The sequence below is a fragment of the Lissotriton vulgaris genome, chromosome 5 (assembly GCF_964263255.1).
Source record: "Lissotriton vulgaris chromosome 5, aLisVul1.2, whole genome shotgun sequence".
NCBI classification, from domain to species: Eukaryota; Metazoa; Chordata; class Amphibia; order Caudata; family Salamandridae; genus Lissotriton; species Lissotriton vulgaris.
The window spans coordinates 49,311,767-49,327,373 of record NC_141693.1 but is presented as its reverse complement, the minus strand read 5'-3'; the positions used below and the strand labels follow the sequence as shown (position 1 = coordinate 49,327,373).

The 15,607-nt window shown below is 41.9% G+C and overlaps 1 protein-coding gene across 4 annotated transcripts in view; it reads left to right on the top strand.

Moving 5' to 3' along the window:
- LOC147710112 (E3 ubiquitin-protein ligase TRIM39-like) overlaps nt 1–15,607 on the top strand; it is a 413,790-nt gene that overhangs the window by 375,845 nt on the left and 22,338 nt on the right. The window lies entirely within an intron of this gene.

Here is a 15,607-nt window from a genome sequence, read left to right as displayed (position 1 = left end):
GTTTTCTAAGGTATCGGGATATACTCTAAACAAAGATAAGACAGAAATGTTCCCTTTAAATGCCTACTGCTTTCCTGCTCATATGGGTTCGGCTGGCTTTAAGTGGCAATCTACCCATCTCAAATATCTAGGCATCTATTTCTGTTCCACGCTACATACCACGGTTGCCTATAATGAATCTCAAACTCTTACTAAAGTTCGTCGTCTTCTGGATACATGGTCTCCAAAACATATTTCATGGTGGGGTCGCCTACAAACCCTTAAAATGATGATCACGCCGATTATCAATTTTGTCTCATCCATGATTCCGATTAAATTATCTGACTCTTTTTTTCGGGAAATCGATGGTATCACCTCCAAATTTTTATGGAGCGGCAAACGTGCTCGGTTAGCATATAAACATTTACGTAGACCTTGTGACATGGGGGGTTGTAATTTCCCGGACTGGGAAAAATACCAGACTGCTTTTTTGGCCTCTCAAGGTGCCTTATGGTTTTCTCCCCCAACCCGTCATATTCCTTTATGGCTACTCATAGAACAGGACTTAGCTGCACCTTTACCAATTGCCTCTTTTTGTACTACTTCCACTCTGCATATTCTGTTTTCCCGCTCTATAATTATTGATACAATTGTCGCAATTAAGAAAGTAGACAGAAAGATGGCATTTCCTCTGCACAAAACTAGATGGTCTTCCATTTGGTGTAATTCCAAAATTAAACTTAATATCACTCCCACCCTCATGTCGTACTGGGCTACGAAGGGTGTCTCTCTTGTCCAACATTTGTATAGTGATTCTGGTGAGCCCTTACCTTTCTCTACCTTAGCGCTCAAACACTCTCTAACAAATCTAGACTTCTATACCTTTCTTAAAATCAAGGTTGCGGTCTCAAAAACTCGTCTTCACCCCTCCTCCTCCACCATCTCGCTGTTCTGTGTTTGGCTCAAAGCGGGTCATGTTGCTTCCCACATATATAGGTTTCTATCCTCTACTTCGCTTCCTGATCAGACGGTTGCACAGCAAAAATGGTCGCGTCATTTTGATCACAATATTACGGATCATATATCATCCGAAGCTTGGCAATCCATTAGCAAATTGGCGCTACGTAATAAAATAGCTCCTTCCTTAATACAGTCCAAGTTTTTCTCGATCAATCTACTCCACTGGACACCTGTACGTCTTCATTCCCTCAACCTTAAAGAGGATGACCTCTGCTGGAGTTGTGGCTTAGAGGCGGGTGATTTTCCACATATGTTCTATAACTGTTCCTTACTTAAACCTTTCTGGGACCTTATTCAGCAACATTTGTCTCTTATCTTTGACATTGAGCTCCAGCTCTCTTTTCCTTTAGTTATATTAGGTCCCTGGGCTGCTCCTACGCCTCTTCCCCTTGATCCGTTGCAATTACAACTGTTAGACCTTCTTTTATCTGTAGCGGTCAAAGTTATCCTTATGGAATGGAAATCTTTCTCGTCTGTCTCCTACCATACGTGGTGGGCATGGGTTTCCTTCTTACGCAGTGCTCACACCTCAGTAGATCTAGCACACCTGTCGCCTTCCATCTCTAATGGGGTTTGGGCAACCCTGGATGACTATATGGAACTCTCCTCGAAAGGTGTAGTCCCTCAATTTCCTGTTGTTCTGTCTACCTAATTTTTGTCTGGTAGTTGCGTTACATTGGGTTATTCCTGTGGGATTCCTTCTTCCTTTCTCCCTCTTTCCTGTCCTCTCATCCCGTTCTTTCTTTCTGCTGCTTTTTTCCTTTCTTTCCTTCTTTCTTCCTTTTGTTCTTATTATCTTCCCCTGCCCCTATCCTCATCTTAGGGACTGATACGTTCTGCGTTCTGAACATTGTACTCCTTTATTGGCTCATATCATTAACTTCATATTGATTGCCTTTTTTCCAATTTTACTTACATTGAGTTTAGTTACTGATCAAATGTTATCCATGTTTTCACGTTCTACTCATATTGGAATGTATCACCTCTTTGTATTTTGATTGCTATTATTTGGATCATTATTTCTCTCAATAAAATCTTGTTGAAATAAAAAAAAACTATTGAGAAGATTAATTATTATTGGGCTGCATTACTTCATTAAATTATAATTAAAATATAAAGTGGCATTGAGGACATTGTTAAATGAAATCGTGATTTGCTTCTTAAGATACTGAAGGACTAGAATTGAGAAAACCTTTAAGAATGTAATGCAATACGATGTAAAAATAATAATGAAGCCCATAAGACAGAATTCAGTTTATGAACAATGAAGGGGAAAAGTAAATCTTTGCTTTTTAAATAAGTTACTTTTGAAATACGAAAATAAGGGCTATTTTAAAATGCAATCCTTTTATCATGGGTTTAACCATTAAAATGACTTGTTATTTTGATATTGTTTCAAATATTAAATTACCAAATGCATTGTGCAGTCACTGCGCATGGGTGTGTCCAGGAGAGGTTATCGCATTCAGTAATCGAATTCCAATAAGTTGACCCCAGGAAAGTGCAGCCGGATAATAAATAGGATGTTTGTTCAACTGTTTCAGTGTACAGAATGGTGGGTCTCCATCATAAAGCTGTGGTCTCTCCTGCATAAAACAGTCACTATCTTGCCTAAAGGTGTTGGAAACAACCCATGATTAATACAAACTTTCACAGGCTCTTACGCACACGAGTTCACATTCTGGCCCGAGACCATGTAAATACTGTACCTCTAAATAGGTAGAATGAGCCCTAAGCCCCCCCCCCAGTCATGCCACACTTATGCTCCCGAGCACCCATGTGAAATATGACACGGGTTTCAGAAATTGCTTTTTATTTTGAATTGACGGTAACCAGGTAAGTTTGGTAAGAGATTCCTGGAGGGGCTGGTAGCAGGGCACCCCCAAAATGGGATCCCCGAGCAGAAGGAATGCACGAAAAGAACTGCTGTGGGGCCAAAAGGGGTTCTTCATGCAGGTGGGCGCGTCTGCTCTCCGGGGGACGTCTCCTCACACCTGGGAACCCTTGCTCGAGGGTGTTACACCTGCACTGGACCCTACACATTTTAGACTAAAAACAGGTGTATTCATTGGGGATTGTGGTGAAAGTGGGGCTTCTAACACATTTGAGCATTGTTTATCCTAGTGCTGCTTTAGTTGTCCCTTGGGGACATCACAACTTTAAGCTCCTGACTGAAGTAAATGGATTACAAGGTCCCAGTAGACGCGGGTTCTGGGGTTTCCTCATTTCTGCTCCTCAGTCACCCAAACGTTATCAGTGCCTGTGACACACGTTACAGTCACACATGTTGTGCCTTCTCTTTCTTGGCCCTTCCATCCGTGATACAAACGTAAACGAAATGTCATTCTGGTGCACTCACTAACTCAAATTCTCGCCTGAAAAAACAACTCACTGTAACACAAACTACCATTGAAATATTTTATAACACACAGTCATAAAAGCAAAAGCCTGCGTCTACTTCAGCTTATAGACAAACTCCCACTCTTCCATTGACACACAGACACACACACATGGCATATTCGGTGGCAGAGAAGCAGAGATTTCGAGGGTGCACTTTAGGCCGATTTTCTGTTTGCGTTGCCATCTTTCTGTATTTTGGAAGTGTGTTAAATGTTTACGGCAAACACTTGGATGGCACAGAGGTCCATATTTAAAACAAGCATTGGCATAGCCAATAGGTCTCGCTTTTGGGACCTTATAAGTGTTCAGTTATGCAGCCCAATATCCTTGGTGCAAGAAGATTAACTGTTGCATGGCTAAACACTTATAAGGTCCCAAAGGCGAGACCTATTGGCTATGCCAATGCTTGTTTTTTAAAAGTGGTAATTGTTAATTATTACTTTTAACTATTTTACTACGGAACCTGTGGAGATTGTACATGCATTGGGAAGGATTTGGGCAGACTTGGTGGAAAGAGGCCGGAGCAGTGTTAGATCACTTATATGGGCCGGGGATTTTGATATTTTTAAATGCCCTTATAGTGGGAAACGTACCTGTGGATTCTTAAACTTACAGAGGGATGCTTTGAATCATTTTAAACATTCAGCCTATGGCTAATCACTTAATCAGATAATTTTAACCCAGAATTAGATTTTTTCCTCAGACTATTACCCTCAGGGCTATTCAAGTCACCACACATTTACAGGGAGAGGCAAGGGAAGCACTATAGATGTTGTCAGCTGACCTTGCAGATCAACTTCTGCAGTATGAGGTGTGCCCGCTTCCATTCTGTGATCACAACCCCATTTCTTTACGCTTTGAGTTCAGTTTGTCAGCAGGGACTCTGGCAATTAATAAGAATTGCGTTAATTATACAGCTAATAAAGGGGCGCAAATCAACTAGAGGAATATGAACCCAAAATTTGTTTTCAGTAATTTGATTACTAAGGCCTCTAACAATATTTTCTGCTGTCTCTCTCAGGACATGGCCCCAGAGAAGATCCTGGAGGGTTTTATAAAAATTAGTACATTTGTGGCATCTGAATTATATACAATCAAGTCACTGAAAGAACATCCTGGTACTTCCTGGTTTAGTCCTAACAGCACAGCAGCTCTACAAATCTTGAAACAAACCACCAATAAAGTTTCTTGAAATCTAGAGGACATTAGGGCAGCTATGAAAAATTATAGGTTAACCCTAGAGGGGAGGAGACAGGAGTTTAGAACTAAGGCTTGGGAAGACCTAGAAAAAGCGGCCAACTTGAGAAATAAGACTATTCTGTGAGGTTGTAAACCAGCCTTTTTTTACAGGTAATCCCCCCCAATGGTATTGAGAGTTATATCCTTGAACAGGATTGGTTTAATCACTTTTCAACAGTTTTTAATCCAGAGTAAAAGGAAATAGCCGACGACAAGTAGATGAGGTCTGATCCTTGGTTAGTAAAGGAGGACTGGTTAGCTGACCTTATCAGCCTTCCTGCTATTGCTGCAGCCGTTCAGACTGCAGTGAGCGGCAAGGCCCCTTTTTTTAAATACAATATTGATTTTGGGGCCCCTCTTTTAACGAACATCTTGAGGGCAGCAGCGAGGGGTAACTTAATTGAGTCCTGGAGTGAGGCTATATTTATCCCAATTTTAAAAAGGGTGACTGGAATTCGCCAGCCTACTACCCTCAAATACCATTAATAGACAGTACAGTTAAGATTCGGGGGGGGCGGTTTATTCTAGAAAAATCAGAAGATGGGGCAGACTCCATTTCATTTTTTCACCTTTTCAATACGGTTTTCGCCCGACCTTAGGTACAGTAGACAGTAGAATGTATTAGTACACCTGTCTTGATATCCTGGTTAGGAACGAGGCTTGCAAAAGGAAACATTGAAATACTAAAGCATTGTGTATTTCTGTCCGACAGAACCATTATTATTTTTGTCTATTACCCACCCAGGTTCTGAGGGTTACAGGGTCACCCCATTACATGTAATGACTTGGGTACAGTAGAGCAAGCCCCAAATTTAAATCTCATCTGGCAGAATTGTCAAGGCAAGGAGAGGTGCCCTTCACATGGCATTTATGGACCTCTCCAGTGCCTTTAGCTTAGTTAATAGGAAGAAACTGTGGACCCTAATGGATCAAGCGGGTGTGGATCATTCCCTGCTGGACTTGATTGTGAAACAACTATTAAAGTGCGTTATACATTGAATGTGGATTAAACAAATCCCATAAGGGTGAACACAAGAGTGTGGCAGGGATGCATTCTGGCTCCTTTTTTGTTTTTATTCTTTATTAACTCCCTCAATACTTTTTTAGGGGCTTGTAGCGAAGACATCCCGAGAATCAGCTGTCCTCTAGTCCCGGTCCTTTTTGTACTCGGATGGCACAGTTCTCCTGGAGCTAACTGCAAATGGTATACAAAGCTTATTAAAGGGTTTTAATGGTTATATGAATAAACTAAATCTTATGGTAAATCACCAGAAATCTTTTATAAGGACTTGTGTTCCCAAAAGTAGGAAGACTAAACACTTTAAAAATAGGAGGGATCCATATAGAAAAGGTATCTATTTTTCATTATTTAGGCCTCCTGATTGATACCAATGGGTCCTGGAAAACTCTAATTAGTCAAAGAACGCAAAGGATGGAGGTACCTGGTGAAGCAATCCTGAGGTTTTCTAAAAGATGGGGACACAAACCAATTAGGGAGATGATTCAACTATACAAAAGTAAGTGTCTATCTCTTGGCTCGTATGGGTATGGAGTGTAGGGTTATATAGTCCCAATAAAGTTACAGATAGCAGAAAATACGTTTTTAGGTAGACTTTTAGCATTAGGTAAATCCATCCCAAGTTTCATTACACATGCAGAATTAGGGATGGGATTCCTGGAAGATCTTACTGGCATAGCCCTTTAACTATTATGGGTAAACATATGGAGCACCGACCAGGCCAGTTTCTCTAGGGACGTTTTGAGGGACTATTTGAACCTAGACAACATGATTGCCATTCCATGGATGCCATACATAAAAAATGTTTTTTACACTTTAGGTCTGGGAGTTCTCTCTAACTCCCCAGAAGGCATAGGCCCTCAGACAAAAGGAAGGGTTGAAGAGGCTTTTGCCTCTTTCGGAGAAGAAATTAGAATTTAGAAGTCTGTCACCTCAAGTGCTACTATTCATTTTATGCAAATTGTTTGTGTTCCTGGAATTGATTCTTATTTAACTTGGATAGGAGATCAGCAGCATAGATTTTATTTGACATGGTTAAGATTAAATCTAATTCATTATGTAGTCACCTTTCTTTTGGCTGACTCTTGGGTTTCTATGGGCACGAGTGTCCGTGTGAAGCAGTCTCCACTCAGTCCACTGCGCACTTCATGCTGTTTTGCACTTTGTACGGCTCAATAAGAGCTCGATTTCTATGCCCAGCACGTTTTCATAGTCACTTTACCTCATATAAAGAGAGTTTAAGATTCTTACAATCTTGGCATCCCCAGAAATCTGCCATGCAATACTTAGTTTTATAATTGCTGCTATAAAACTCAGGATATCCTATCCAATGTCAACTTTTCTGTTTATTTGTGACATTCTTCTTGTGATTTAAAAAAACATTTTGACAATTGTCTTTGTTATAATTGATAATGAACTTTGTATTTATCCTGTGGCTTTTATGGCCAGTATATGCTCAAATAAAGATCTTTTGACTAAATGACAAGTCACTTTGCATAATATCAATAACAGACGACAATAGTATTCAAATTAAAAATGCATGAAGACAGTGTGTTTTTACTATTACTACCAACTGCAAGTACTTTATCCAAATTATCTTGATCAATTTGTATTAAACGGGTGGCAGCTTCCATTTGTGATAATTTCCAAATTTTATTATTTGGATCATAAATGAATCTTTTAGATTGTATAGAATTGGGACCTATTAAAAATTTGGACAAATCCATATCGTCGGCCCGGAGAGAAATATTTAGTTTTTCTGCAGTTATTGTAGAATGTTTAAACCATTGTTGACATACTTTCCCCACTGAATAAGTGGTAACAATACCTGAATGTTGTGATTGAGAAAGTCTACTAAACTTGAACCCGGTGTGAAGGTAAGAAGAGGAGCGTGACAACCATTGTTGTCTATTGGCCACAACCACCTGTGAGGACCTGTTAGCGTGGAATTAAATGTAGCATTGTGCACCATGCTATGGAGTTGTTCTTTACTATAATTTGTCAAGTTTTGCCAAATATCAAAGGGGGCAAAGGAGGGAATATTGTGGACATTCATTTAATTATCTTTGCCAGTTCCAGACATGTAGTCTGAGGACAGTTTCACATGCTCGAAATAAGGTTTCCGTCACCTGAACCTGGCAAGATTTTGTTCCTCTAATAGATTTCATGTCAAAGGTGTCTTTCCAGTAATCACAACTTTTACGGGCCAGCTGATTGACAAACGTAGGTACATATATCAGCTTGGTTTATGTTAGCATATATTTTTTCCGGGGGGGTGTAGATGTCAAAAATAATATGGCATATGATCTTCTGGATATATCCTGAACTAAATTAAATTTGTCTTTATAAGTTTTAGAACTCACTTGGGGGTGGAGTTGGACAATATTCCCACTGTATGTAATTAAACACTGTACGTTTACTACTGTCTCTGTGCAAGAAATGTTGATAACAGAACATATGAGCATAATTGGCATAATTAAGATACAAGTCCTGTGACTTAAAGACAGTATAATGTTCCAGTTCTGTGAGCATAGATTTATGGTTTCAACATCCCAAGCATATGAATGTAACCCATGTACTATTACATCACCCGTAGAAAACTTGAATACATTCGGTATCTGCAGGAACTGTCAAAGGGAACTTCATCCTACACAATTGAATCTGTTACTCGAACAGCTGAAATGTTCATGATAGACAAATCTCTCTTCAGTCTATGAGAAGAAGAATGGGGGTTGTCATCCAGTTCTGTGAGAGAACATTGTGGGAGGTAATGGTCATTTATCAGACTGACGAAAACTGCCACAAATCCAATCCACATGAACCGCAATATCAAAATAAGAGTGATCTAAACATATATCCACGGCAGGACTAGATTCGTGTACTTCAACCAGGAACTAAAAACACAAATCGGTGCTGGAGATTTCTAAATAATAATGATCCATATATTATCCAGATGCACTTAATTGAAATGCTGGATGCTTTGGTTCAGTAACTGGGCTTGAAAATCTAACAGTAAAGGATCCACAGACAGTGGATCAGTATAGATTACCTCCGCTGCTGAAGATACTGTTGGTAAGACAGCACTCACTTCAATCGTATTCTCTGAGTTGGATTTGGCTTCCTCCTCCATCCAGGGACGAACAGTGTTTATGGTGCTCACGGGCTACAGAGAAATGTCTTGGGAAAGTGCGGTACCATCACGTGGCCTTCTGTTTAGAATCGGCCACACACTGTAGCTTGACATAATGAATGGAGACAAAGCGTTTGTTCCTTGAACCAGGAAGAGGAGTCAAAATGGCAGTCCTGGTGCCCTGAACACCAAGCACAGGTACTGGAGAAAGGTAAGATGGCCCAAATTCTTTTTTATCAGCCACCTTTTCACGTACGAGTTCTCCAATTTTTGGAATCCAGCCAGAAGGTTCAGGTTTCATGACAGCACTCGTAGAGGGTGACGTTCTTGTAAGGCAGCACAATGTTTATCTATGTCAAAGGTCATGGCAGCCGCCACAACATCTGGACCGTCAAGGTCTGGAAGATGCATGTTGATGCCAAAGAGTACTTCATACGGGTCCGCCCACCCAGAGATCTTTTAGAACCCCCATAAAGGTGATGTTACCACGCCCAGTGCCTAATACTCTAGCTGTCAACGACTGCTTTAAGCCTCGATTAATTCTTTCCACAACTAAATTGGCCTCGGGTCTATATGGTGAAAAATAATGCACTTGTACACCCAATGACCCCAAAAAATCCATTCACCCTTTTGAAGCAAAGGTCTGGCCCTGGTCCGAGTGGAATGCATGGCATGCATGTCTCCCCAGGAAGAGATGCAATACTTTAATAACAATGTGGGCATCAGCTGAACTCTGTGGCCAAACCCAGAGGAACCTAAAACATGAATCTACTGCAACCAAAATACATTTGAACGCACTCTGAAATAATCGGACCGCAATGATCGAAATAAATACAGCCAAATGGCTTACTGGAAATGTATGGGTGCGTCTGAGGTGGCTGTGCCACTGTCGAACATTTGATCTGTTGACAAATGTCACTACACAGGGCAAATTTGTTGGCCTGTTGATACAAGCTCTGTTACCAATAACATTGTTGCAGCAGAGAAATAGTGACCGTCGCCCCAGTATTCGTGTGCCACAGTGCCAAAAGAAAGTCTGCTGTCTTGGTTGGGTAGCAAACAATCACCAACCCCTGGAATCTTTACAAAAGGAATGTTTTGGTCATTTAAATGATAGCAATGTTTAGATGGAAACCCTTTAGGTAGATTTGTTCATGCATGCGCGCACAGCAGCTATTATCTATACGTGTTTTACAGCGTGTAATTGCTGTAGTAGCTGTGGGAACTGCTGAGTGGGCTGCTTCATTAGTGTTAGACGTCGGAGCTTCTGCGTGCACAGTTATTGCCAGGTGCGCGATCCGGACGCTTCCGCCTCCACGTTAGGCCAAGAAAGGACACCGTCCGAGACAGCCATGCTCACCCCCCCTTAGTAGCTTCACACGAGCAGCCAGGCTTATCTCCAAGGCATGAGTGTTCAGTATGTGCAAACACGCCCACAGCAATCCCAATGATGTCACCATAAATGGACTCCACACAAGTTTGTATAAAACGAGTATTCTTTATATAGAAAGATATACAAAATGACCACACAATACAAATCCCACACATATATACCATGGGTAATATTGTTTCTGGTGGGCCTGGCAGTCCTAATCCCCACCCACCGCTTCTAACCAACAGTTATGCTGACTTGTAACCGTTCTCAAGGCTAGGTACATCGTATCACTAGAATCACACATATTGCAAATGAAAGGAATACTGCACTACTTAACGAGGGGTTCCTGTACAAGGCCACAGTGAAACAATGCATTTTGTAGCGCCACAATCATGTACTGAGTGAACACAAGACCTCTCCTTCCCGATCCAGGTGCAGGACAGCCTTGCGCCGTCTCCCCCCCTCCCCAGGGGCACCACCTCCCTCACACCTTTCTCACCTTTCCCAGATCCAGGCAGGCAATTCACATTCTGCTGAGACACACAAAAAGGTCTAAAGCACAATCTCGGCCATTTTCCCAAAGAGCGGTTTCTGGACACACCGCGGCAAAACTAATTAGGAGTAAAGACGATAATATAAGAAGGTGGATCAATTTATACTAAGAGGTCGTGAGCATCGGATGTATAACTACTAACAATTACAAATAAAAGGTAGTAAAAAGAAGACTTAATCAAACATTTTGTTATAGGGAATAGAGGACATGGATATATACACAATACCTAGATGAGGTGAATTGTGAGTAAATTGTGTATATCAATGTAGATATAATTTGTTCTGTGACATTTTGTTTAAACATGTTTTCCATCCAGTGATGTTATTTTAAAGGTGAAGAATAGAGATAGGGAGGCCAGAAATGAGTTAATTTTAAGAGTAATAGGGTTGAAATATCTGGTATGATTTGATTGAATAAGACACGGATGAGTGTATGTATTTTTTTTTTTTTTACAGCCCTGATGAAGTCCTGTGTCAGGACGAAACACGTAGGCTGTGACTGTTAAGAATTTAGGATTATTAAGAATTGATGGATTGATCTACAACTTGGGGGCTGATTTTGATGCAGGTTGGAAATGCTTCCGACTGAATCGGGTTGGAAATGGTTTCCAACTCACTCGGATCGGGACAGTCGACCGGCAGAGTACAATGCATCCGGATGCTTTCCGATACGATTTGGTTGGACTCCCATTCACTTCAATGGGGGCATATGTTCCTAACCGCATCTTAATTGGGCCCTGGGTCGTTCCCGATCCCATTTGGAAGGAGTAAATGCCATTAGGAGGCCTTCCTAACCGCATCAGAATCAGACCCTAGGTGGGAATGCTTTCCTAACCGCATCAGAATCAGGCCCTGAATGAAGAATATGAAAATGATTGAATGAACTTTTAAGAATAAAAACTTTTCAACATTAAAGGAAATTTGGAAATTGTTGGCCTGTGGATTGGACTACTTGCTATAATGTATAATAATTGATGGATAAATGTGATACATGATTTATACACTCCTTTCATTGTATATATGTTCAATACTGTACCCAGCCTCCCCATTCTGTCCTATGGCAGGATGGCCTTTCACCAGGGAAAATGATATGGAGTATTTTCCACTGTCTGGGCCTAGCACCCACACTGGCACAGGTCCTGCCTTTTACCTACACTGCACCCTGCCTACGGATTACCCAGGACGTCCTACAGGGGTGCCCCATGTGTATGCAAAAGGGAAAGTAAGGCCTAACAAGTGGTAGCACTTGTCAGGATAACATGCTAATTTAGCATAATGCGAGCAGGCCCTACACTGAAGACCTATGTTCCCTCTCTCCACATTTCTTTCGTAATAGCCCTGGCACACACAGTGCACATCACTTAGGAAATCTTGCTAGTACGGCAAACATACCAATCAGAGACAACCAATCACTACAATTTATACAGTGAACAACTGTACTTGCACATTGGTTGGCAGTGGCAAGTACCTACAGCATCTAACTTCACAGGAGGCAAAGGCAAAAAGTCAGGGGTAATCACGCCAAGCTAGGACAGGTCTAACAATTTGCCAAGGAATTCTCTACAGCGAGTGCTCCCACACGCTGATGATTCAATGTATAAATTACATGAGTCTGTAGCAGCCTCTGTTTTGTTGTATGGCGTTTTAGGATCTGAGCGAAATGTCCCGATTCATGCCCTTATATAAGTACAATTCACATTGCCCTAATATAGGCATAGAATTCATACCCATATTTAGACATAGCCCATGCAGTCCAAATATAGGCATGGCTACTTCCACCCTTACCAGAAAGCCACAACGATTTCTTGGAAAATCGGCTTAAGCAGTCAGGGACATCCCCTTGCTTGAATATTGATTTGTCCAAGAATTCATGGAGTTTTGAAAGAACTACCATTCCCTTGGGGTTCTTTGATGATGTTATTATGCCTGACTTTACGTCAAACTAGGCACCTTCAAGGTATAAATATGCCTTCACTTGCTCTAGCCAAGACACGGTGGTTTGGAGCAGCTCGACTATCTACTTGCCCGACGCAGCTTGCTACAGCAAGTGCCGAAGGAAGCCGACCCTCCAGCTAACGCACTGATCGAGAGGTTGTCCTTTCTCTCGGTGAGAATCCAGCTCCAGTGTTTCCAAGCTCCCCTCGAGGGGTGTTGGAAAATCGAGTCCCGAGACAAGAGATACCAGACCTCCTTCATTCTAAACTAAGGTATGGAGCTGATTAGACCCTAAAGAGAAATTTTGGATAGATTCTTGGCAAAGAAACTAAACCTATGGTACACCACACTTACTTCTTCCCTCATACTAGACCTAGGTTAGGTACATCGGGGTAGGTGTATTTTAGAAGCACCAGTTGAGTACTTTTAGCCTTTGTTATTTATGTATGTATTTATCTATGGTTTAGAAACCATACAGTGCTTTTACAGTATTATTTTATAATACTCTTCTCGCTGTACGCATTATACTTTGCAGCCTGTATTACGATTGTAGCAGTTCACTTTACTTGCATGAGAAAGAAGACTGTTCAATAAATCCTTTTATTGAAAACGCCCGTCTCTCTATTTCTCTGCACCGCTGATGAAACGAAGCATGCACAATTGACTGAGTAAAATATCTATCTATTGTTTCCACGACTCTGAAGATACGTTTATTCTCGGGGAAACAAAGTTGTCATGTTTATACGGTTGTCAGAAACTAATCCCTTCTTGTTTTTTCGAGAATGTTTCTAGTGACCTCTGAGCTAGCTGGCACTCAAAATTAAGTTTAGTATATTCAATAGAGACCTAGTAGACATAAGTCCTACGTCAAATCTATAGGATATATTATTCCAATGCACAGAGCCTATTGGGAATATAGGAACTACACTACATGGCGCCCAACGTTTGGTAAGGCACTTATTTTACGCTAGATACTAGAGTAACTCAGTCGTACTTTTCACCGAAACCCCTTTTTCCCGTAAATACTCCAATAGACGTCTGGAGTGGGTAAAAGGATAAAATATCCGCCATAACTGAGTAGGACGAAAATCCTATGTATTCGTTTTTGGTTTGTTCAACGTTGAAGGATACAGTGTTCCAAAATATTGTGCACCTTATCTTTGTTTCCTTGAAACTTGCTCTGCAAACTTTCATTAAACAATGTCGAATAACGGCAACAGCACCGAGAATGGTGGAGCTGCTGTAGCCCAACTGGGGTTAGACGTTACAGATTTCCAACAAGATGACCCGGATGCTATAATCATCCCGGAAAACTTAAGGAAAACCATCACTATAAAGCTTATAACAAATGGCCTTTCACCAAGAGTGGTAGGGTTATTTTTGTCATAGAGGCACATGAATATCGGCAGACAGAGGTATTCTATTCATGGATCTTCTTCACTGAAGCAAATCCAGTATCACATGTGTTTCACTTCTACAAAGTAGAGGAACATCCTTTCGAGGATGTTGAAATTCCACTAACTTACCAGGAGCATGCGCTCTGATTTAAAGGCGCCCTACAACATCAAAATCACATTACCAGGCTCGGTCCACTAGGTAGACCTGGAGCAACATGGCCGGTATTAGCCAGCTATACACCATATCCTGACATTGAAGAAATGACGGAGGCAGAACTGTTAGTTCAACTAAAACAACTAATAAAAATACATAGACAATTGGTTCAATATGAAATTAAATGAAATTAAATGAAAATTGCACTTGTATAGTGCTAAACTACCCGGAGGCCTCGTAGCGCTTGTGACTGAATTTGCTTAACGCAGGCTCAGGGCAGGTCAGCAGAATTTGGCATACAAGTGTGTTTTCAAGGCTTTCCTGAAGGACAGGTGGTTACTGTTGCCTCGAAGGGATAGAGGGAGGGTGTTCCAGAGTTTGGCCGCAGTATGGGAGAAAGAGCGGCCTCCCCATCGAGCTTTCCTGACCCTGGCGGAAGTGGCCAGCCGGAGGGTGCAGGAGTGGAGGGAACGGGACGGGACGTAGGGAGTAGCCAAGGGATGCAGAATGGCGGGACCTGTGCGATGAAAGGCTTTGTGTAGGATACACATAGCCTTAAATTGTACTCTTGCCACTATAGGGAGCCAGTGAAGCTCCCTTAGGGCATTCCTCGCTGACTGCCAGCGAGGGAGGTTATAGAGTAGGCGGGCCGCACTATTTTGTGTGACTTGGAGCTTCTGGGTGGCAAAGGTCGGAGCTCCCATGTAGAGGGCATTCCCGTAATCCAGGCGGGAGAGTATGAGGGCCTGGACCAGGATCCTCCTTGCCTGGAATGGGAGCAGAGGGAGCACCTTCCGCAACATCCTCATAAGCCCAAAGCAGGTGGCGGCGGTCTTTGTGGCTTGGACTGAAAAGTCCAAAGCTTTATCGAACCAGATCCCGAGGCTTTTTATTTGGGACTTGGGGACGGGGGGCAGGCCCAAACATGGTGGCCAGATGGATGCGAGAACAGAGGGAGAAGGATTGCCCAATAGGATGACGTCTGTCTTCTCCCCGTTAAGTTTTAGGCAGGAAGATTGCATCCATCTGGCAACAGCCTCCAGACAGGGGCCTAATATGTCATGCGGACTCTAACAGTCCAACCTCCTATAAGGATTCCACAACAAACCCCTCACCAGGGGAACACAAATAAAATCACACAACAGACTATGCAATCAGTCATTGGTAAATTGCCAGCAAAAAGGGAACAAATTCCATTCTGGATAGCTCAGAAAATTACTCAAATTGAGGCAGTTTTTCCAGATACTACCCCTCATGAGAAACACCGAATTTTAACAATCTGTTTACCAATGGGGATCGCACCACACCTGGAGGACTGCAACACTTGGGGTACAGTCTTTGCTGCAATCTACACAAAAACACATGGTGTTCCGACTATGGCGGTTATACCAGATATCCTGAAACAGAT